Source organism: Cervus canadensis, chromosome 22, assembly GCF_019320065.1.
Source record: "Cervus canadensis isolate Bull #8, Minnesota chromosome 22, ASM1932006v1, whole genome shotgun sequence".
NCBI classification, from domain to species: Eukaryota; Metazoa; Chordata; class Mammalia; order Artiodactyla; family Cervidae; genus Cervus; species Cervus canadensis.
Window position 1 is genome coordinate 7,428,068 of NC_057407.1, and position 22,030 is coordinate 7,450,097.

The following is a 22,030-nucleotide window of genomic DNA, read 5'->3' on the forward strand; positions in this document are numbered from 1 at the left end:
AAATAGGCAGAGGACTGGGGTGGTGACTCCAAAACTCATCTTCTCTTCACCAGTGCTGAATGGGAATACAGAGACAGAGTTTTGGGAGAAGTAGAAAAGAGTAGCTTTTATTGCTTTACCAGGCAAAGCAGGCCACATTGGACTAATTAATGCCCAACCAAACTGACTACACTGAAACTTTTTACTAGGACTCTCACAATGAACTTTTTAAAGGTCTCTCAGGGCCAGGAAAGCCATGTCAATGGCTTTCCCTGCCTTCAGATTCTGCCTGGGATATCTATATATTGGGTAAATTTATCTCTTTTTCAGGTCCCCCCCCCCCCAAAATCTAGACAATTTCATTCCAGAAAAACATCCACTTCTGCTTCATTGAATACCCTAAAGCCTTTGACTGTGTAGATCAAAATAAATTGTGGAAAATTCTTACAAGAGATGGGAAAACCACACCACCTTACCTGCCTCCTGAGAAATCTGTATGAGGGTCAAGAAGCAACAGTTAGAACTGGACATGGAACAACAGACTGGTTCAAAATAGGGAAAGGAGTACACCAAGGCTTTATATTGTCATCCTGCTTATTTAACCTCTATGCAGAGTATATCATGTGAAATGCTGGGCTAGATGAATCACAAGCTGGAATCATGACTGCTGGGAGAAATGTCAACAACCTCAGATACGCAGATGACACCACCCTTATGGCAGAAAGTGAAGAGGAACTAAAGAGCTTCTTGATGAGGGTGAAAGAAGAGAGTGAAAAAGCTGGCTTGAAACTCAACATTCAAAAAACGAAGATTCATGGCATCCAGTCCCATCACTTCATGGCAAAGAGAAAGCGAAAAAGTAGAAGCAGTGACAGATTTTCTTTTCTTGGCCTCTAAAATCACTGTGGATGGTGACTACAGCCATGAAAATGAAAGATGCCTGCTCCTGGTAACAAAAGTTGTGACAAATCTAGACAGCCTACTAAAAAGCAGAGACATCACTTTGTTGACAAAAGTCCACATAGTCAAAGCTATAGTTTTTCCAGGAGTCATGTATGGATGTGAGAGACTATAAAGAAGATTGAGCACTGAAGAATTGATGCTTTTGAACTGTGGTGTTGGAGAAGACTCTTGAGAGACCCTTGGACTGCAAGGAGATCAAACCAGTGAATCCTACAGGAAATCCTAAATGAATATTCACTGGAAGGACTGATGCTGAAGCTCCAATCCTTTGGCCACCTGATGTAAAGAGCTGACTCACTGGGAAAAGACCTTAGTGCTGGGAAAGACTGAAGGGAAAAAGAGAAGGGTGTGCCAGAGGATGAGGGTTAGACAGCGTCTAACTCCAGGAGATAGTGAAGGACAGAAGAGCCTGGCATGCTGCAGTCCATGGGGTCTCAAAGAGTTGGACATGACTTAGTGACTGAATGATAACAAGATATCTATGAATAATTAATAATAATTATTATAATTATAACAATCTATTAATATAATATAATATATATAATATTAAATTTATATATTCTATAAATTAAATATATATTAAACATATATATATAATATATGTACATATAATATATAATAATATATAATATTTATATTATATATTTATATTTATATGTATTATATTAATATTATTTTATATTAATATAAAATTTATATTAATATAAAATTAATATATTAATATATTATATTATACTAAATATTAAATATATTAATATTAATAATATTAAATATTAAATATATTAAATATTATATGTTGTATAAAATTAAATATATTATTATATTTTATAATAATATATATTAATATCAAACTATTAATTTAATAATAATAATTATTATAAATCAATATATTAATATCAATAATATAAGGATTACATTAAATATTTAATATATCAATATTAATGATATAATTATATTTAATATTAAATATATTAAATATTACATATTATATTTATATATCATATATAAAATTAAATATATATTAAATATATAAAAATATATAAATATATAAAAATATATATTTACATATAATATATAGAATAATATAATATATATAATATATAATATAATATATACAATATATAATAATAATTAATAATTAATTAAAGGCCAACCTGATAAGGTTGTTTAGAACTCAAGGGTCTCCAATTTCTGGAGGAACCAGACAGAAAGAATAGAAAAATATTGTAATTTAACCCACAGATGTAAATAACCAAATTCTAAATCATGAGTAGCGTGAGGAAGAGGGCTTTTCTATATCTTAAAAACAAAGATCAGAAGCCAGCAATGGATTTCTCTGGTGGTAAAGCAGTTAAGAAACAGCCTGCGAATGCAGGAGACAAGAGTTCGATCCCTGGTCCAGGAAGATTCCACATGTTGGAGAGCAAGTGAGCCCACGCATCAGAACTACTGAGCCAGTGTGCTGCAACAACTGAAGCCCATGTGCCCCAGAGCCGGTGCTCTGCAACAAGAGACGCAAACTGCACTGAAAAGGCCATGCACCGCAACTAGAGAGTAGCCCCCACACCCCACAACTAGATAAAGTCCAGAGGCAGCAACCAAGACCTAGTGCATTGAAAAACAAATAAAGAAGCCAGTAATCTGTGAGACAAGTCACAAGATTATAACCACATTTAGCAGATCATTTAATTCCATATAATTATCTTTGATCTGCCTGAGTCCAGATTACCACTAGTTTTGATGAATGGATAAAGAAGATGTCTTACACATATTCAATGGAATATTACTGAGTCATAAAAAGAACAAAATGATGCCATTTGTGGCAACATGGACAGACCTAGGAATTATCACACTAAGCGAAGTTAAGTCAGAAAGAGAAAGACAAATATTATAGGATAACATTTATATGTGGAATCTAAAACACAACACAAATGAACCTATCTATGAAACAGAAGGGGCTTCCCTGGTGGCTAAGATGGTAAAGCGTCTGCCTGCAACACGGGAGACCTGGGTTTGATCCCTGGGTTGGGAAGATCCCCTGGAGAAGGAAATGGCAATCCACTCCAGCACTCTTGCCTGGAAAATCCCATGGATAGAGGAGCCTGACAGACTACAGTCCATGGGGTCGCAAAGAGTCGGACACGACTGAGCGACTTCACTCACTCAATGAAACAGAAACAGAATTATGGATAGAAAATAGACTGGCAGTTGTCAAGGGGGAGGGGTTTGGAGGAGTGACGGAGTAGAAGGCTGGAGTTAGTATATATAAACTTTTATATACAGAGTGGATAAACAAGGTCCTCCTTTATAGCATAGAGGACTCTACTCAATGTTCCATGATAAACCATATTGAATATTTGGAAAAGAATATTTTTTAAAAAAGAATATATAGAACTGAATCACTTTACTGTATAGCAGAAATTAATACAGCATTGTAAATCAACTATACTTTAAGAAAAATATTAAAACTAAATAGAACATATTAAGGAAAAACTTGCACCTGGATATTTGGAGCAGTTTTATTCACGATTACCAAACTTGGAAGTAACCAAGATACCCTCCAGGGTGTGAATGGATAAACAGACTGTGACACATCTAGACAATGGAATATTGCTGTTGTGTTGTTCAGTCACTAAGTTGTGTCCGACTCCTTGTGACCCCATGGACTGCATGCAGCACGCCAGGCTCCTCTGCACTTCGCTATCTCCTGGAGTTTGCTCAAATTCATGTCCGTTGAGTCAGTGATGCTATCCAACCATCTCATCCTCTGCCGCCCCCTTCTCTTTTTGCCTTCAATCTTTCCCAGCATTAGGGTGTTTTCCAATGAGGCAGCTCTTCACATCAGGTGGCCAAAGTTTGGAGCTTCAGACTCAGCATCAGTCCTTTCAGTGAATATTCAGGGTGGATTTCCTTTAGGAGTCACTGGTTTGATCTCCTTGCTGTCCAAGGGACTCTCAAGAGTTTTCTCCAGAATTACAATTTAAAAGCGTATTATTCAGCATTAAAAAGAAATGAGCTATCAAGCCATGCAAAGAAGCTTTAAAAAATACATATTACTAAGTGAAAGAAACCAATCTGACAAGGGTATATACTGTATGATTCCAACTATAATACTTTCTGTAAAAAGGCGAATTCTAGAGACAGTAAAAGATCAGCAGTTTCCAGGGATTCGAGAGAAGAGATGAAAAGGCACAGCACATTTTTAGGGTTGTGAAGGTGATACCATAGTGGTGGATACCTATTATTACACATTTATCTAAATGCATTAGACTGGACTACACCAAGAGCGAACCCTACTGCAAACTATGGACTTTGGGTGATGATGAGTCAATGTAGGTTCATCAGCTATAACAGAGCCCCATCTGGTTGGGGATGTCAATAACAGAGGATGCTGAAGGTGTGTGGGGGCAGCAGGTGAATGGGAACTCTCTGTCCTTTCACCCGGTTTTGCTGTGAACCGGAAACAGCTCTAAAAAAATTAAGTACATAAAAATAAAAATCTTATGAGGCCACAAGTAACTTAGATATAGTTGAAGTAACTTTTCCAGAGGTCCCACAGCTGGAAAGTGATGGAGCTGAAGGCAGAGCAGGCATGGACATCCTGTCTCGCTCCAAGACCGAATCTTTTTTTTTTTAAATCAATTTATTCATTTTAATTGGAGGTGACTTACTTTACAATATTGTGGTGGTTTTTGCCATACACTGACATGAACCAGCCATGGGTGTACATGTGTCCCCCATCCGAACCCCCCTTCCACCTCCCTCCCCATCCCACCTCTCTGGGTTGTCTCAGTGTACCAGCTTTGAGTGCCCTGTTTCATGCATCAAACTTGAACTGGTGATCTATTTCACATATGGTAATATACATGTTTCAATGCTGTTCTCTCAAATCATCCCACCCTCACCTTCTCCCACAGAGTCCAAAAGTCTGTTCTTTATATCTGTGTCTCTTTTGCTGTCTCACATATAGGGTCATCGTTACCATCTTTCTAAATTCCATATATATTCATTAATATGCTATATTGGTGTTTTTCTTTCTAAATTACTTCACTCTGTAAAATGGGCTCCAGTTTCATCCACCTCGTTAGAACCGATTCAAATGTGTTCTTTTTAATGGCCGAGTAATACTCCATTGTGTATATGTACCACAGCTTTCTCATCCATTCATCTGCTGATGGGCACCTAGGTTGCTTCCATGTCCTGACTATTGTAAAACGTGCTGCAATGAACCGGAGAAGGCAATGGCAACCCACTCCAGTACTCTTGCCTGGAAAATCCCATGGATGGAAGAGCCCAGTAGGCTGCAGTCCATGGGGTCACTAGGAGTTGGACACGACTGAGTGACTTCACTTTCATTTTTTATGTTCATGCATTGGAGAAGGAAATGGCAACCCACTCCAGTATTCTTGCCTGGAGAATCCCAGGGATGGGGGAGCCTGGTGGGCTGCCGTCTATGGGGTCGCACAGAGTCGGACACAACTGAAGCGACTTAGCAGCAGCAGCAGCTGCTGCAATGAACATGGCGGTACACATGTCTCTTTCAATTCTGGTTTCCTCAGTGTGTATGCCCAGCAGTGGATTGCTGGGTCGTATGCCAAGGCCTCATCTAATCAATACATCCTGCAGTTTCTATGAATCTGATCAGAAGCTACCTTTCTGTGTTACTTGTCCCTTTATTCCTTCTGCACATGAGTCACCTGTGCAGACTGCAGTCCATCTGGAGTGGGACCTGACAGCCTGCATTTCTAGGGAGCTCCCTGCTAACAGCGATGGAGCAGGTCCGGAGGGGACACTCTGAGTCACCAGGGCTTGTGTTCCACCCACACCAACCTGCTGGTTGAGTTCTGCACACACTCCAAGTTTTATCATCACTGTGTCTGACTGGTGCTACCTGTACCCAGAATTCATATCTCTGCTTATCAAAAATCACAATCTCCCTTAGATATATAAAGTCTACTATCAAGATAAATCAGCATCTGACCCTCACCCACCCATGAGAGGCAGAAGTGATTTCTCACTCTGATGTGCTTCCCTTGACTTCAGCACCATTTCTCGCAGCGCTTTCTTCTCCTTATTAACTGGCGCCTCCCTGCTCACTGACTGTGTATCTGTTCACTTCTGCTATTTTGAAAACACCCTGAGGAGAGGAACTCTCTTTCATCTTTACCAGTTCCTTAATAGCAAGCAGGGTTTTGTACACAGAAAGGAACATGACCCTGCCTTGCCCTTTCTTCAGTTCAGTTCAGTTCAGCTGCTCAGTCATGTCTGACTCTTTGCGATCCCAAGGACTGCAGCATGCCAGGCCTCGCTGTCCATCACCAACTCCTGGAGTTTACTCAAACTCATGTCCATTGAGTCGGTGATGCCACCCAACTATCTCATCCTCTGTCATCCTCTTCTCCTCCCGCCTTCAGTCTTTCCCAGCATCAGAGTCTTTTTCCAGTGAGTCAGTTCTTCGCATCAGGTGGTCAAAGTATTGGAGTTTCAGCTTCAACATCAGTCCTTCCAATGAATATTCAGGACTGATTTCCTTTAGGATGGACTGGTTGGATTTCCTTGCAGTTCAAGGGACTCTCAAGAGTCTTCTCCAACACCACAGTTCAAAAGCATCAATTCTTCAGCACTCAGCTCTCTTTATAGTCCAACTCTCACATCCATACATGACTCATGGAAAAACCATAGCTTTGACTAGACAGACCTTTGTTGGCAAAGTAATATCTCTGCTTTTTAGTATGCTGTCTAGGTTGGTCATAGTTTTTCTTCCAAGAAGCAAACGACACTTAATTTCATGGCTGCAGTCACCATCTACAGTGATTTTGGAGCCCCCCAAAATAAAGTCTTTCACTGTTTCCCCATCTATTTGCCATGAAGTGATGGGACCAGATGCCATGATCTTAGTTTTCTGAACACTGAGTTTCAAGCCAGCTTTTTCACTCTCCTCTTTCACTTTCATCAAGAGGCTCTTTAGTTCCTCTTTGCTTTCTGCCATAAGGGTGGTGTCATCTGCATATCTGAGGTTATTAATATTTCTCCTGGCAATCTTGATTCCAGCTGGTGCTTCATCCAGCCCAGCGTTTCTCATGATGTACTCTGCATATAAGTTAAATAAGCAGGGTGACAATATACAGCCTTGACGTACTCCTTTCCCTATTTGGAACCTGTCTGTTGCTCCATGTCCAGTTCTAACTGTTGCTTCCTGACCTGCATACAGGTTTCTCAAGAGGCAGGTCAGGTGGTCTGGTATTCCCATCTCTTCCAGAATTTTCCACAGTTTGTTGTGATCCACACAGTCAAAGGTTTTGGCATAGTCAATAAAGTAGAAACAGATGCTTTTCTGGAACTCTCTTGTTTTTCCAGTGATCCAGCGGATGTTGGCAATTTGATTTCTGGTTACTCTGCTTTTCCTAAAACCAGCTTGAACATCTGGAAGTTCACGGTTCACATACTGTTGAAGCCTGACTTGGAGAATTTTGAGGATTATGTTACTAGCGTGTGAGATGAGTGTAATTGTGCGGTAGTTTGAACATTCTTTGGCATTCCCTTTCTTTGGGATTAGAATGAAAACTGACCTTTCCCAGTCCCGTGGCCACTGCTGAGTTTTCCAAATTTGCTGGCATATTGAGTGTGGCACTTTCACAGCATCATCTTTTAGGATTTGAAATAGCTCAACTGGAATTTCATCACCTCCACTAGCTTTGTTCGTAGTGATGCTTCCTAAGGCCCACTTGATTTCACATTCCAGGATGTCTAGCTCTAGGTGGATGATCACACCATTGTGATTATCTGACTCATGAAGATCTTTTTGTATAGTTCTGTGTATTCTTGCCACCTGTTCTTAATATCTTCTGCTTCTGTTAGGTCTATTCCATTTCTGTCCTTTATTGAGCCCCTATTTGCATGAAATGTTCCATTGGTATCTCTAATTTTCTTGAAGATATTGCTAGTCTTTTCCATTCTATTGTTTTCCTCTATTTCTTTGCACTGATCACCTAGGAAGGCTTTCTTATCTCTCCTTGCTATTCTTTGGAACTCTGCATTCAAATGGGTAAATCTTTCCTTTTCTCCTTTTGCCCCTTCTTATCTCTTTGATATTGGTTCTCTCTCCTATATAATGGGACGTCTGGACTGTGGTGAGGTATAAATCAAATGTCATGTGTCAATGTCTCGCCCATAGTAAGCCCCTGATAAATATTTATTGAACTGGATTTTCCTCTTTTATTATCTGCATAAGGAAAGGAGGTGGCCATGAAAGTGAGTTAATGACAGAGCTGGGCCTAGTACCAGGTAATTTCCCCACTCAATCAAGCTCTACTGTACCTCATTTTGGTTATGTGAATATCTCAGTCATTTACGTGACTAGTATTCATTAGTATTTACAGAAGAAACCTAGAACATTGTTTCCTGGTTGCACACTTTCTGAACAAATCACTGGCTAGAATTCAGATTGGTATTGTTCAGTCACTCAGTCGTGTCCGACTCTTTGCGACCCCATGGACTGCAGCATGCCAGGATTCCCCGTCCTTCACCATCTCCTGGAGCTGCTCAAACTCATGCCCACTGAGTTGGTGATGCCATCCAACCATCTCATCCTCTGTCGCCCCCTTCTTCTCCTGCCTTCAATCTTTCCCAGCATCAGGGTCTTTTCTAATGAGTTGGCTCTTTGAATCAGATGGTCAAAGTATTGGAGCTTCAGCTTCAGCATCAGTCCTTCCAATGAATATTCAGGACTGATTTCCTTTACGACTGACTGGTTTGATCTAAGTGCAGTCCAAGGGACTCTCAAGAGTCTTCTCCAACACTACAGTTCAAAAACATCACTTCTTTGGCACTCAGCCTTCTTTATGGTCCAACTCTCACATCCACACATGACCACTGGAAAACCATAGCTTAGACTAGACAGACCTTTGTCAGCAAAGTAATCAGATAGGGTTAAAAATAAAGGAATTGATGTATCCTTACAACTTGGTAAATAGTAACATAATATATTTAATATCCACCTATAATGTAATATATCTCTATGTAACTCAAAACAACCAAATTCAAAAATAGGAAATGGTTCCAGATTAAACATGATCATATAAGAAAAGATAAATGATTATGATCAACCACAGTGATTTCTACTCACTGGACACCTTGGCACTCTCACTTGATTTCTCATTTACTTTATCTGTAAGATGCAGATACTATTAATATCACCTCCTTACTTGCTTCTCAGAATCCATGAAATGTGGAAAAAACTGCCAATTTAGGGAACTGCTATAAAAATATAGGAAACATTTTACGTACAGAAAATCATTAGCAATATCATTGGGTATAATCCAGAGGTGGAGGGAAAGGCAATTTATGTAAAACATATAAAAAAGTGGAATAGGAGTAATGGTAGATGGGACATTGCAGAAGAAATGATTAGTGAACTTGATGACATCAATAGAGTGTTCAAAATGAAATTGAGAAAAGAATTTTAAAAAAATTAAAAAATCATCAATGAGATAATTTTAAGACACGGCCTAATGGACACATAATTTAGAGTCCCTAAAAATAAGCAGTGGTGAAAAAACAATTGGAAGTAGTGGCTCAAAACTCACGTTTAATTCAAACTATAAATCCACAGATCTGAGAAGCTTAATGTTATCCAAGTACAAGTAACCTGAAGAAAACTACACCACAGCATATAACATAATGATGGTATTTCTGATTAGAAACAACTCAAATGAGAAAATACTAGAACAATACATTTAGAGTAATGAAAAAAAGACTCAGCTGAGAATCTATACCCTGAAGAATTATCCAAAAAACTGAGGGCGAAATAAAGACGGTTTCAAACAAAAGTTGAATTAATTCATCACCAACAGAACTGTACTACAAAAAAGTTAAAGGAAGAACTTCAGACAAGAGGAAAATTATATGAGAAGTGAATGTAGATCTGCACAAAGAAATGAATAGCACTGGAAATGAGTAAATATAAAATATTTTTCTCTTAGTATTTAAGTCTTTTTTAAAACATAAACTTCTAATTTTGGAATAATTTCAAACTTACAGAAAAGTTGCAAAGTTATGAAGATATTAGATAAATGCTGCCTTTAGATACCAACTTCACATATTAATAAAAAGATTGGTTAAAAGTCAAAGAAAAGAGAAACATATAACATCAGTATTCATTAAAAATACAAATTAAAATATAATGAGATACCTTTATTCCTTTTTATTTTCACTTATTTTTATTAGTTGGAGGCTAATTACTTTACAATATTGTAGTAGTTTTTGCCATACATTGACATGGATCAGCCATGGATTTACATGTGTTCCCCATCCCGATCCCCCCTCCCGCCTCCCTCCCCATCCCATCCCTCTGGGTCATCCCAGTGCACCAGCCCTGAGCACTTGTCTCATGCATCCAACCTGGGCTGGTGATCTGTTTCACCCTTGATAGCATACTTGTTTCAATGCTATTCCCTCAGAACATCCCACCCTCACCTTTTCCCACAGAGTCCAAAAGTCTGTTCTATACATCTGTGTCTCTTTTTCTGTTTTTTCATATAGGGTTATAGTTACCATCCGTTTAAATTCCATATATATGTGTTAGTATACTGTATTGGTCTTTATCTTTCGGGCTTACTTCACTCTATATAATGGGCTCCAGTGACCCAGCAATCCCACTCCTGGGCATACACACCGAGGAAATCAGATCTGAAAGAGACACGTGCACCTCTATTCCTCTGAATGACTAAAATTGAAAACCATACCACAAAAGAGACAAAACATACAGGAGAAAATAACAAAATACCTGGAGGGAAAAATAGATGAGATCTGAAATGTGATTAATAGGAATCAATTAATCAGAGTGGAAGGAATTATACAAAATTGAGATTGAGGACTTTCCAGATTAAAGGAACAAAAATGTTCAGATTGAAACAGTCCATTGAGTTCTTAGTATCATGAACAACACCCAAGCTCAGACACATTCTTGGGGACATTTCAGAAAACCAAGGATGCAGAAAGGTTCTTTCTGAAAATAAGAATGGATTTGAAATAATATAATGAAATGTCATTAGCTACAGAGGATGCTAAAAGATGATAGATGGTCTTCTGCGTTCTAAAGGAAAATGACTTTAAGCCAAGATTCCTCTGCTCAATCAAACCATCAAAGTACTTTATATGAGGTATGAAGGCAGGACGAAAACATTTCAGATGTGTGAGGATTCAGAAATTCTATCTACCAGTGTTCTCGCATTGAAAGTTACTTAGGTCTGTACTCAGGCAAAGCAAGAAAGGAAGATGGAGGGCCCCGGAGCCAGTGAGCCCCACCCAGTAGGAGAGAAGTTTCCAGAGGACAGTGGTGTGTCCACAAGCTGGACAGAGAAGTGGATCCATGTCGGGACAGTGAGGATGGGGAGCTCTTAGAGGTCATTTCCAGTGGAAGGAGGACTTGACTGAACAGAAACTAGACTGCAGAGGATGGGGGAATGTAAAGATGTGAAGAAGGCAAATCCTTAAAAGGCATGAGAATCACCAGGAAAAAAAAAAAAAAAACAGGATAATAAAAGAAAAATAAATAAATAACAAACATACTAAATGTTGGTGAGGATGTAGAGCAACTGGAACTCCCACACTACTGATGAGGATATAAAATGGTACAGTCACTTTGGGAAACAGTTGAGCAGTTTTTAAGAAAGTTCAATATGCATCTACTATAAAAGTCCAGGCATATATCACCCCTAGGTATTTACTCAAGAGAGAAGAAAGCTTATGTTCATACAAAGATCTGTTACAGATGTCCATAGCAGCTGTATTTGTAGCAGCCCCAACTTGAAAACTGCCTCCGTGTTCCTCAGCAGGTCCCAAGTAGGTGAGCTCAGAGAAGGGTGTTCTGTACTAGGAAACAGAAACGTCTTACGCAGCAAGTGGGAGACTGGGTGTGCGTACAGGACCCTGCACCAAGTATGCTGTGCCCACATGTACCTGTAACGATGCTGGTTTCAAAGAAGATTTCACGTGTGGTTGAAGTATTTGAAACTGTGAAAAAGAAAAACGTCCAAAATGAAAAGCAGCTTAAATAAAACCAATAAATGAATTTGATTGTTACATAATTTATACTCTACTGTGGCCAAAAGTTCTAGGAACTTGCTCCAAGTGCTCTCACTCCATTAACACCATAGAGGCCAACAAGGTAAACTTCTTTTGGACATGCTTTTAAATCCCATTCGAGTCGCCAGGGTTCTGATTAGGTTATAATTCTTATGGAAAGCTTCTGGCCTCCTTCTCCTTACTCACCACCATCAGTTTCTTCTGCATGTTCATTCCTAACCCTCATCTGCTCAGATTGGTTATGCGCTATGATTTTTACCCCTGCAGTCAAGGTAAATTCTCTTCTCCCATTTATCTGATGATAAGTGCTGCTGGGGCCAACCAGGTAGTGTAGCTGTGGTTCTGTGCTCACAAGTCCTTCCAGCACACCTAACTCAACAGTTGAAATTTAAAAACAAATTGTGGGTACTATAAATACACTGGTCCACAGTGGACTGAGGTATTTCAGAAGGCAAGAGATAATGAAAGCAATATTCTTCACTAGGACACTGACATGTCAGATTCTATTAAAGCATGAGTTATTTCTGGAGCATTCTTAAAGAGACGGGAATACCAGACCACCTGACCTGCCTCTTGAGAAACCTGTATGCAGGTCAGGAAGCAACAGTTAGAACTGGACATGGAGCAACAGACAGGTTCCAAATAGGGAAAGGAGTATGTCAAGGCTGTATATTGTCACCCTGCTTATTTAACTTATATGCAGAGTACATCATGAGAAACGCTGGGCTGGATGAAGCACAAGCTGGAATCAAGATTGCCAGGAGAAATATTAATAACTTCAGATATGCAGATGACACCACCCTTATGGCAGAAAGCAAAGAGGAACTAAAGAGCCTCTAGATGAAAGTGAAAGAGGAGAGTGAAAAAGCTGGCTTAAAACTCAGTGTTCAGAAAACTAAGATCATGGCATCTGGTCCCATCACTTCATGGCGAATAGATGGGGAAACAGTGAAAGACTTTATTTTGGGGGGCTCCAAAATCACTGTAGATGGTGACTGCAGCCATGAAATTAAGTGTCGTTTGCTTCTTGGAAGAAAAACTATGGCCAACCTAGACAGCATACTAAAAAGCAGAAATATTACTTTGCCAACAAAGGTCTGTCTAGTCAAAGCTATGGTTTTTCCATGAGTCATGTATGGATGTGAGAGTTGGACCATAAAGAAAGCTGAGTGCTAAAGAATTGATGCTTTTGAACTGTGGTGTTGGAGAAGACTCTTGAGAGTCCCTTGAACTGCAAGGAAATCCAACCAGTCCATCCTAAAGGAAATCAGTCCTGAATATTCATTGGAAGGACTGATGTTGAAGCTGAAACTCCAATACTTTGACCACCTGATGCGAAGAACTGACTCATTGAAAAGGACCCTGATGCTGGGAAAGATGGAAGATGAGAGGAGAAGGGGACGACAGAGGATGAGATGGTTGGATGGCATCACTGACTCAATGGCCATGAGTTTGAGCAAGCTCCAGGAGATGGCGAAGGACAGGGAAGCCTGGTGTGCTCCAGTCCATAGGGCCGCAAACAGTCGGACACAACTGAGCAACTGAACTGAACTGAACTGAAAGATCTAAAAGCAGATTTTGGTATGACTAGCAGACATGGATAGATATGAAGGATGCATTAATGATTCCCAAACCGGCCACATAGGGTGTTCAATTTTTATTCAGTATAACTCTGGTTTTTACTTGGCAGAGAAGAATGGGGGAAATGAGTTTCCAAATCCCTTATCATGTCCCTTGTCAAGGCAGAGAAAATGTAGACACTGCTTGTCTCTTGATAACCCTTCTGCAGCCCTGCGGAAGTATTAAAATAGGGCAGCTCTATTGGCCCTTTTTTGACATTGCTACTTAAGCTGTGACTCACACCCTTGGGCCTCTGCTGTTGTGGACCCTGACTTCTTGGTCTTCACCCAGAGACTCTGCAGAGGCGGCAAGGTAGGTTCTGCTCCATCAAGGTCAGTGTAGTCATAGGAATGTAGTGGTTTCCTCTCCTACTCCCTGCAGCTCAGTGTTCTGTGAAAGCACCACGGGGCCAACCCGGGCTTGTAAATGAGGCCAAGCAAATGAGACCTGGGTTCCTTCTTACTCAGGGCACCCCTAGTTTTGCAATTTTATGGAAGATACCAGTTTAAAAGTTTCAGTGCTGAAAAAATGTTTGAGAACCACCGGGCTGCTTTGCGACAGCACAGTTCAGTGGTTGAGATTATAGTTCTGGAGCTTGAAAACATGGGTTTAACTTCAAGTTCAACCACTCCTGGATTATGTGTGCCTCACGGAGCAAGTAAATCCACCCTCTGAACCTTATACCTATTCCGGGTCCAGAATAGGAATCAGTGGTGGTTGTTAACCCTGCCGTCTGGTTCTGTTAGTAGGTAGAGAGCTAGAGGGGAATCGAGCTAAGATTCAGGAGGAGAAGGGGAAACAGCTCATGGTTTGTGAAAGACTTGGGGCCTGACTCCCCTGACAGGTCTGAAACAGAGAAGGGTTTACTCGTGTTCTCTCTTCTAATGACAAACTATCCTTTCATAGTGTAAAAACAGGTCTAGAGAAGTTGTGACTTATACCAAGGTTAAATTAGAAATGTATATTCTATATTCTGTTTCTGTATGTATGTAGCTTTTTAAGGTTCTTCTGGAAGTCTCAAACTTTTTCTTATTCAAAGAAACAAAGCAGTTTTCTATATATGAGGACCTGATATGAGCTTAGGGAAAAGCTGCTGCAGTCTGGAATAAAGTACAAGAAAGCATTAAAAACTAGGAGGGGGTAGAGTTGAGGCTGACCAAATATAAAACTAATATTTAATATATATTATATGTGTGTGTTGTGCTCAGTCGTGTCCAACTCTTTTCGATCCCCTGGACTGTAGCCCACTAGGCTCCTCTGTCCATGGAATTTTTCAGGCAAGAATACTAGAATAGGTTGCTATTTCCTGCTCCAGGAGATCTTCCTGACCTAGGGATCAAACCCACATCTCTTGTGTCTCCCTGCACTGGCAGGCAGATTCTTTACCACTGTGCCATCTGGGAAGTCCATATTATATATAATAGACTGATTAAAAATGAAAATCAATATGAAATTTTTAACCCATTACATCAATAATAATGATATAATAGTACAGACTTTATAAAAAATTTTTTTTCATAGTAATTCTCAGAGCAATGGAAGCTAGGTCAATACAAAGTTAACCTAAAAATAAAATGAAAACAATGTCGTCCCCCCTTCTTTGCTATTCTGCTCTGTCACAATGAAAAATCTCAAGCATCAGCTCTGTTTGGCCACATCACACTTACACTACAATACACAGAGAAGAGACTCTGGCTGGACAACAGGGTACAAAAGCCAATGGCATGTGCTCTAAAGGATGCTTCCAGAAGCCTTTAATTACAAGACCTGGCATTTCTCCACTCGAGCCTCTTCATGAGAATCACAGAGTTCACTAAGTTCAACATATGCTAAGAACATAATATTAGATTCAGTCTGTTCCTAACAGAAGGGGAGAAAAAAGATGAGAGCAAATGTACCCTATTCAGAACCTCAATCAGAGGAGTGACAGAACGTGAATTGTTCAGTCTACAAGGAGGGTACCATGCCTCTGTGAAGTCCAAGGTCATTTCAACTCCATACCAGAAGAAGAAACTGCTTGTGAGTGCATTAAAAAATTGAGAGTGATCTGCGTCAAAAGAAAAGTCTCCTTAGGGTCAGATTCCCTGCCTGTTAAGGGGCTCTCCTATCTGCCCTTCAGTCTGAACCTAACAATCCAGACAAACGAAAGCAGAAATGCTCCTGCCAGCTGCTGCCCTCTCTTAGGGTGTTTACTTGATGCTTTCTCTTCCCCTCCTCTCAGAACAAAGGTTGTTGGTATTTAGGGTCAAAATTAAGCCACGTAATGTTCTGACAGAAGCCTCCGATGGCAGGAAACTCTGTTAGCATTTTGACAGGGTGAGTCACTTGTCCACGGAGGCCCAATGCAGTGACCGTGGTGCCACCAACATTACGCTCGAAAACGGGAGGGAATCCAGGGCTTTTTCAAAAAGGACTTTTAAAAAATCCTGTTTTTCCCAAGAGGTACAAACTGAAAAAAAAAACCAAGTTGGAACTTTTTTGCCTATAAACTTGAGAATCATTAAAAAACTTAAAAAAACAGAATGGCAATATTCTGAAGTGCGGACAGTGTGAAAAAAACCAGACACTTTGGTGAACTCCTGTTGGGAATAAAGTTACACATTAAATGCAACTGTTTGGCAGGGAAATCTGGCAATAATGTATCAAAAGCTTGCAGAGGGCTCAAAGTTTTAGTAGCAAGTCTAGTGAAACAATGAGAGATATGCACAGCGCTTTGTTAATAAGGACCTGTATCACAGCCTTATTAATGATGCACGAATATTTTACGTGATCTACGTGCCTAATAATAATGGATCACCTGAAAAATCGGTAAATATATGCACATGATACAATGCCTATCAGCCATTAAAAGTGGTATTGTAAGTCATTCTTCTAAAAATAGTCTATTATTTTTTTCTTCCAGTTTTATCAAGATATAATTGACATTCAGCACTGTATAACCTTAGGGTGTACCGCAGAATGATTTGACTTACATACATCATGAAGTAAGTTTAGTGAATACTCATCATTTCAAATAGATATAGGATTAAAGAAATAGAAAAAAAAATTTTTTTTTTCTTGTGATAAGAACTCAGGATTTACTCTCTTAATACCTCTCATATATAACAGCAGTGTCAATTATATTCAAAATGTTTTACATGGTTAGTATTTTTTTATTTTGTAACTGGAAGTCTGTACCTTTTCACCACTTTCATCCAGTTCCATCTTCCCTTTCTCCCCACCTCCCAGCTCCCCCTCTGGTAACCACAAAACTGACCTCTTTTTCAATGAGTTTGAAATTATTCTTTTTGGTATGTGTGCAACTTGGGGTTTTCTGAGGCAGGAAATCTTAAACTTTAGGAAATAGTGGCATTTTCCCAGTAACTGTCCCAGAGGGAACTTCTGGGGATATCCATTTGTTTGAATTTTATGTTGATAAATTAAAATGACCACAAACTGTAATACAGAAACAAAATCCAAAACCAACCTGCCCTGTGAACCTCTGGGCTCACATGTTTCAATGCCATAAAGTTTCAGAGTCAAGTCAGTTAAAAAAGTTACAGAGCCAGGACTCAAAATCACATATTTAAATAAGAAAATGAGTCCCCTGGTGGCTCAGTAGCAAACCTGCAACACAGGAGACATGAGTTTGATCCCTGAGTCGGGAAGATCCCTGGAGAAGGAAATGGCAACCCACTCTAGTATTATTACCTGGGAAATCCCATGGACAGAGGAGGCTGGCGGGCCGCCAGGTCCCAAAGAGTTGGACATGACTTAGTGACTAAACAACAGTAGTTACAAGTAAACATTGTTTTAGGACACAGAGCCCATTTGCTAAATCTGTAAGTATTTTATTCAAGGGTGAGGCATGTAACACTTTCTACTATAAAGATTCTAGTTTGGTCTGAGTTATTGTGAAAATAGAGTCATAATGTACTTTCACAAAATTATTTGTTAGGCACTTGCTGCTGTTGTTCAACCACTAAAACGTATCCAACACTGTGCCCTCATAGACTGCAGTATACCAGGCTCCCCTGTCCTTCACTATTTCCCAGAGTTTGCTCAAATTCACGTCCACTGAGTCAGTGATGCTATCCAACCATTTAATCCTCTGTCACTTCCTTCTCTTGCCCTCAGTCTTTCCCAGCATCGGGGGCTTTTCCAATGAGTTGGCTCTTCACAATAGGTGGCCAAAGTATTGGAGCTTCAGCTTTAGCATCAGTCCTTCTAATGAATATTCAGGGTTGATTTTCTTTAGGTTTGACAGGTTGCATCTTCTTGCAGTCCAAGGGAGTCTCAAGAGTCTTCTCCAACACCACAATTCAATAGGTGTTTATTATCTGTTTTCTATTTTGGGAACCACTGAGAATAAAACCAACACCCATGTGTACACAGTGTTCTGAAGTCAAAATACATAAGGGTGAGAGGAAAACATGGAATGAAGCTGAGTTTATGGCCACTGAGTGCCTCATGAAGATGTACTTCTTGGCTTGGCAATATCCTTTGGCAGCAAGGTATTCTCTCCTGCTCAAGGTTTCTGCCCTCAGCATCCCATGGGTGTGGTATTATCTTAACCTCAACACATGCTTAAACAGCAGAGTTTAAGCGAAGTCAGTGAAATCTGTTTTGGGATATGTGGAGAAATTATGGCCTTGAGCCCTGCTCTGCTTCTGACAAGGTCTGTGCCATAAGAAATGCCTTTCAAAGACTTTTATTGAAACTGCGGGCACAGCCAACTTCTTCTCTAACTAGGTTCATGTCAACAAATGCTTCACTTTTTCCACATCAAAACAAGGAGCCTCTACCTCATACATAACAAGGATATGATAATAATAATAATAATAATGATACTAATAAATAAGTTATTATTGATCATCAATTGCATAAATATGTTCTAGGGGTCTTATATAGGCTATCCAATTTATTGCTCATAAAATCCTCTCATAAGATTAAGAAAAAAAAGGCTGTTCATGCCAATATCAAAAAAGCTTCAGAACTACTGATCTAGAGCAGACTAATTTTAACTTATTTTAAACTCCTCTTTCCACCAGTAAGTAGCTAATGACACAGGGTAAATCATCTATTTTTCTGAGCCTCACTTTTCTCATGAATGAACACTAATCCAGCAATGCACATAAAGCATTGAGCACATAAGGTAAACGCAACACTATGGCTGTTTAACTCTGTGGAAGGCTCAGGTTACCCAACTCCACCTCAGTGACCTTAAGTCAGCAGCTTAAACTTGGCCACAAGGAGAGAGAGTCTTTACACCAGGGAAACTGGAAACCAGCAAACATGTCAATGCCTTTTTTGTTTCTTTCTTCCTAGTGGGTTGTGAGAACACTTACCAGCACATTACTCCTACCTACACACCATGAATGTACAGGAAAGATATTTGCATCTCTTTCATCTTAAATCTGCAAGGGCAAAGGGATGTGATAACAGATTTTGCATCTGAGTCCACAAATCTTTGGTTTGGGCAGAAACCAAACGCCTGCCCTTTGTACAGCTAGCTGGTGCTCAATTTCCTATTTGCAGGGGAATTCCCTTACACTTGGGATGCACCAGCTCATGAGGCCACTGCTAGATCAGTCCTCTTTCTGGAGCGAGGCAGGGGTCTTGCCCCACTGCCATCTTTGGGTGGGCTCTGCTTCATGCCACACAAACAGAAGTTCAAACCACGGGTTTGTGCCTATGGGGTGAGGCATCGTGTACTCAGTTCATGCTTCCCTTTTCTGAACTTTCTAGTCTCGTTACTATCTTCCTTTTCCCTCTGTGGGTTTTCTTGAGGGGAGTAAGCTGTGGTTGGCGGTATTTTGTTCTGTTTTCTGGCTTTCATTTTTTTTTTAATTGAAGCATAGTTGATTTATAGTGTTGTTAGTTTCTGCTGTACAGAAAAGTGATTCAGTTTTTCTGTTTTTAATTTTTTAAAAAGATTCACTTCTTTTTTGGCTGTGGTGGGTCTTTGTTGCTGCAGACTTGCTTTCTCAAGATGCAGCGAGCGGGGGCTACTCTTCATTGCAGCATGTGGGCTTCTCACTGCGGTGGCTTCTCTCGCTGTGGAGCACGGGCTCTAGGCACACGGGCTTCAGTAAGTTGCAGCTCGCAGGCCCTAGAACCAGCAGCTGTGGTGCACGGGCTCAGCTGCTCCGAGGCATGTGGAATCTTCCCGGAGTAGGGATCAAACTGGTGTCCCTTGCATCGCAAGGTGGCTTCTAAACCACTGGGCCGCCATGGAAGGAAACACTGGCAGATTTAAGCACCAATGTCTGAATTGGTGCCAATGTCTGAATTCCTGTTTCAGAACGATGAGACGAGAGGAAGGACGAATGCATGCCACTACCAGTCCACGGCAGCCCAGCAGCCACGGTTCCATGGTATGGCATGGCTAGGGCACTCCTGGATGGCAAGGTGGAAGTGGGGTTTCACAGGACACATGGACATCCAGCCAAATTGGGCACATGAGGGATCGAGCATTATATTTGGGGAAGTTACAGGAATGGGGGGAGGGGTGACAGACCACCGGGCTGTGTTACTTTCTCTTATCTAATCTGCTTCCCTCTCGCTTCTGCCTTGCTATCCAAAGTCACCAGTCAGGCCACCTTTGGCCTCCCTTGAAGGGACGGCCTCTTCTATTGGGCCCTGCTTCAGAGACCCGGTACCCTAGGACCTGGGCTTTAATCTCTGACATTGTGAGTGGCTAGGCCCACTGTCCCCTTCCCTTTGTTCAAGCAACAGGAAATGGCGGTGTCTCACAGCAAGCAACAAGGGCCCCAGTAGGTCAACCTGCTTTGAATCATGGCTCTATCAGATGCTATGTCTTTTCTTTGCCTAAGCCTCCATTTTCCCACCTGTAAAACAGAAGCAATATGATTCCCTTCTCAGAATTGTGGCAAGAATTAAATGTGATTTACTACATGCCTGGTACTTTGTAGGTATTTGGCTGATGGGCGTTATATAGCTATTTATTTCTGCAACCTAAGCTTCACTCAAACCAGCAAACACATGCTGAGTATCTCCTACATGCAAAAAAGTTGTCCAAGAAACCCCTTCTCCCCACCCCCATGCTGAAAAGGGGAAGGAGAGACTATCTTAAGGAAGTCCTCTAAAAACTTCTCATCTAGGGCCAGCTTGAATTAGCACTTATGGTCTTGCATGCCCAGTTCTAAAACTCTTTGATTCTGAAGAGTTATGTTATGTACTATCTAATATGCATTATTTCACTAAATCACATAACCTGTATTACGCCTTTTCTTCCCAACTCGATTGTAAGCTTCTCAACAGCTGGACCCGTGTCCAGTCCTCCTTTGTGGGTTTTCCAGAGTGGCCAGCATCGAGCTGCATGCATAAGAGGCAGCTGATATGGAGACACGTTGATTAAGTTTGATGCCTTGATGTGTGTGTGACCACAGGTGAGAGTATAGCTTGACATCTTTTATTCAGAGTATGATATTATCATGTACCTGCTTGAATAAACTTATTTCCTCACTTCATTCTACCTCAGGGAACAAGAAATCTTCCTGCTTCTGAGAAGTAAGTGAGAGATGAAGGGATCAAAGACAGAGAGATTTTGTTTATGGCTGGCCCAGAATCTGGGCAGGGGCAAGCAGTGTGCTGGTATGAATCTGAGACACTGACAGAAACACTGGAGAAGTGGCTGGTGACTGCAGCAGGGTTTGGAAACTTAAGCCTAGAGATGTTTGCAAACAGAATCACTATCAGGAGTGATCAGGGTGTACCAGAAGACTGGGAGAAAAAGGAACAAGTGCCTATAGCCAGAAACAGATCAGAGATACTTCTCTTAGGTAAAGGGCTCATATACAGAACAGATTACAAACACCTAAAAGTCAATATGAAAATAACAAACAACCTAATTATTTTTAGACCAGCAAAAGATTTGATCAGGCACTGCACAGATGATAACCAAATAACCAACATATATGTGAAAAGATAATATCATTAATCATTTGAGAAATGCAAATTAAAACCATAATGATATAGCAGCTCATACCCATCAGAAGAGCTAAAATGAAAAAGAAAACAAGAAAAATCTCTAATAGACAATACCAACTATTGACGAGAATGGAGATGAACTTGAACTCTCACATACTGCTGGCAAAAGCATAAGAAGTTGGTACAACCACTTAGAAAACCGTTTAGTAGCATGTAAAGCTAAACAATGCCTTCTCTATGACCCCAAAATTCTACCTCAAAGTATATACTGCAGAGAAAGAAATGTATATGAACTCTAAAGACATAGACAAGACTGTAGCTACTAATTTTATCTATAACCGTCTCAAACTGCAAACCCCCAATTTTTATCAACAATAAAACAGGTAAACTGGGGTGCTATGTGCTGTGTGCTCAGTCACTTCAGTCATATCCTGCTCTTTGTGACCCCAGG

General features: G+C 40.3%; 2 protein-coding genes across 7 annotated transcripts in view; one reads left to right on the forward strand and one right to left on the reverse strand.

Annotated features, from left to right (window-relative positions):
* Window positions 1–22,030, reverse strand: part of XCR1 (X-C motif chemokine receptor 1) — a 321,508-nt gene that overhangs the window by 145,996 nt on the left and 153,482 nt on the right. The window lies entirely within an intron of this gene.
* CCR3 (C-C motif chemokine receptor 3) overlaps window positions 13,848–22,030 on the forward strand; it is a 58,046-nt gene continuing 49,863 nt past the window's right edge. For 3 of the 6 annotated variants that reach the window (XR_006264665.1, XM_043443350.1, XM_043443351.1), the window contains exon 1: window positions 13,878–13,959. The gene's annotated coding sequence lies outside the window, so the exon portion shown is untranslated. Of the gene's footprint in view, window positions 13,960–19,930; window positions 20,004–22,030 lie in introns of all 6 variants that reach the window. The other 3 variants (XR_006264663.1, XR_006264664.1, XM_043443352.1) reach the window with 2 other exon arrangements.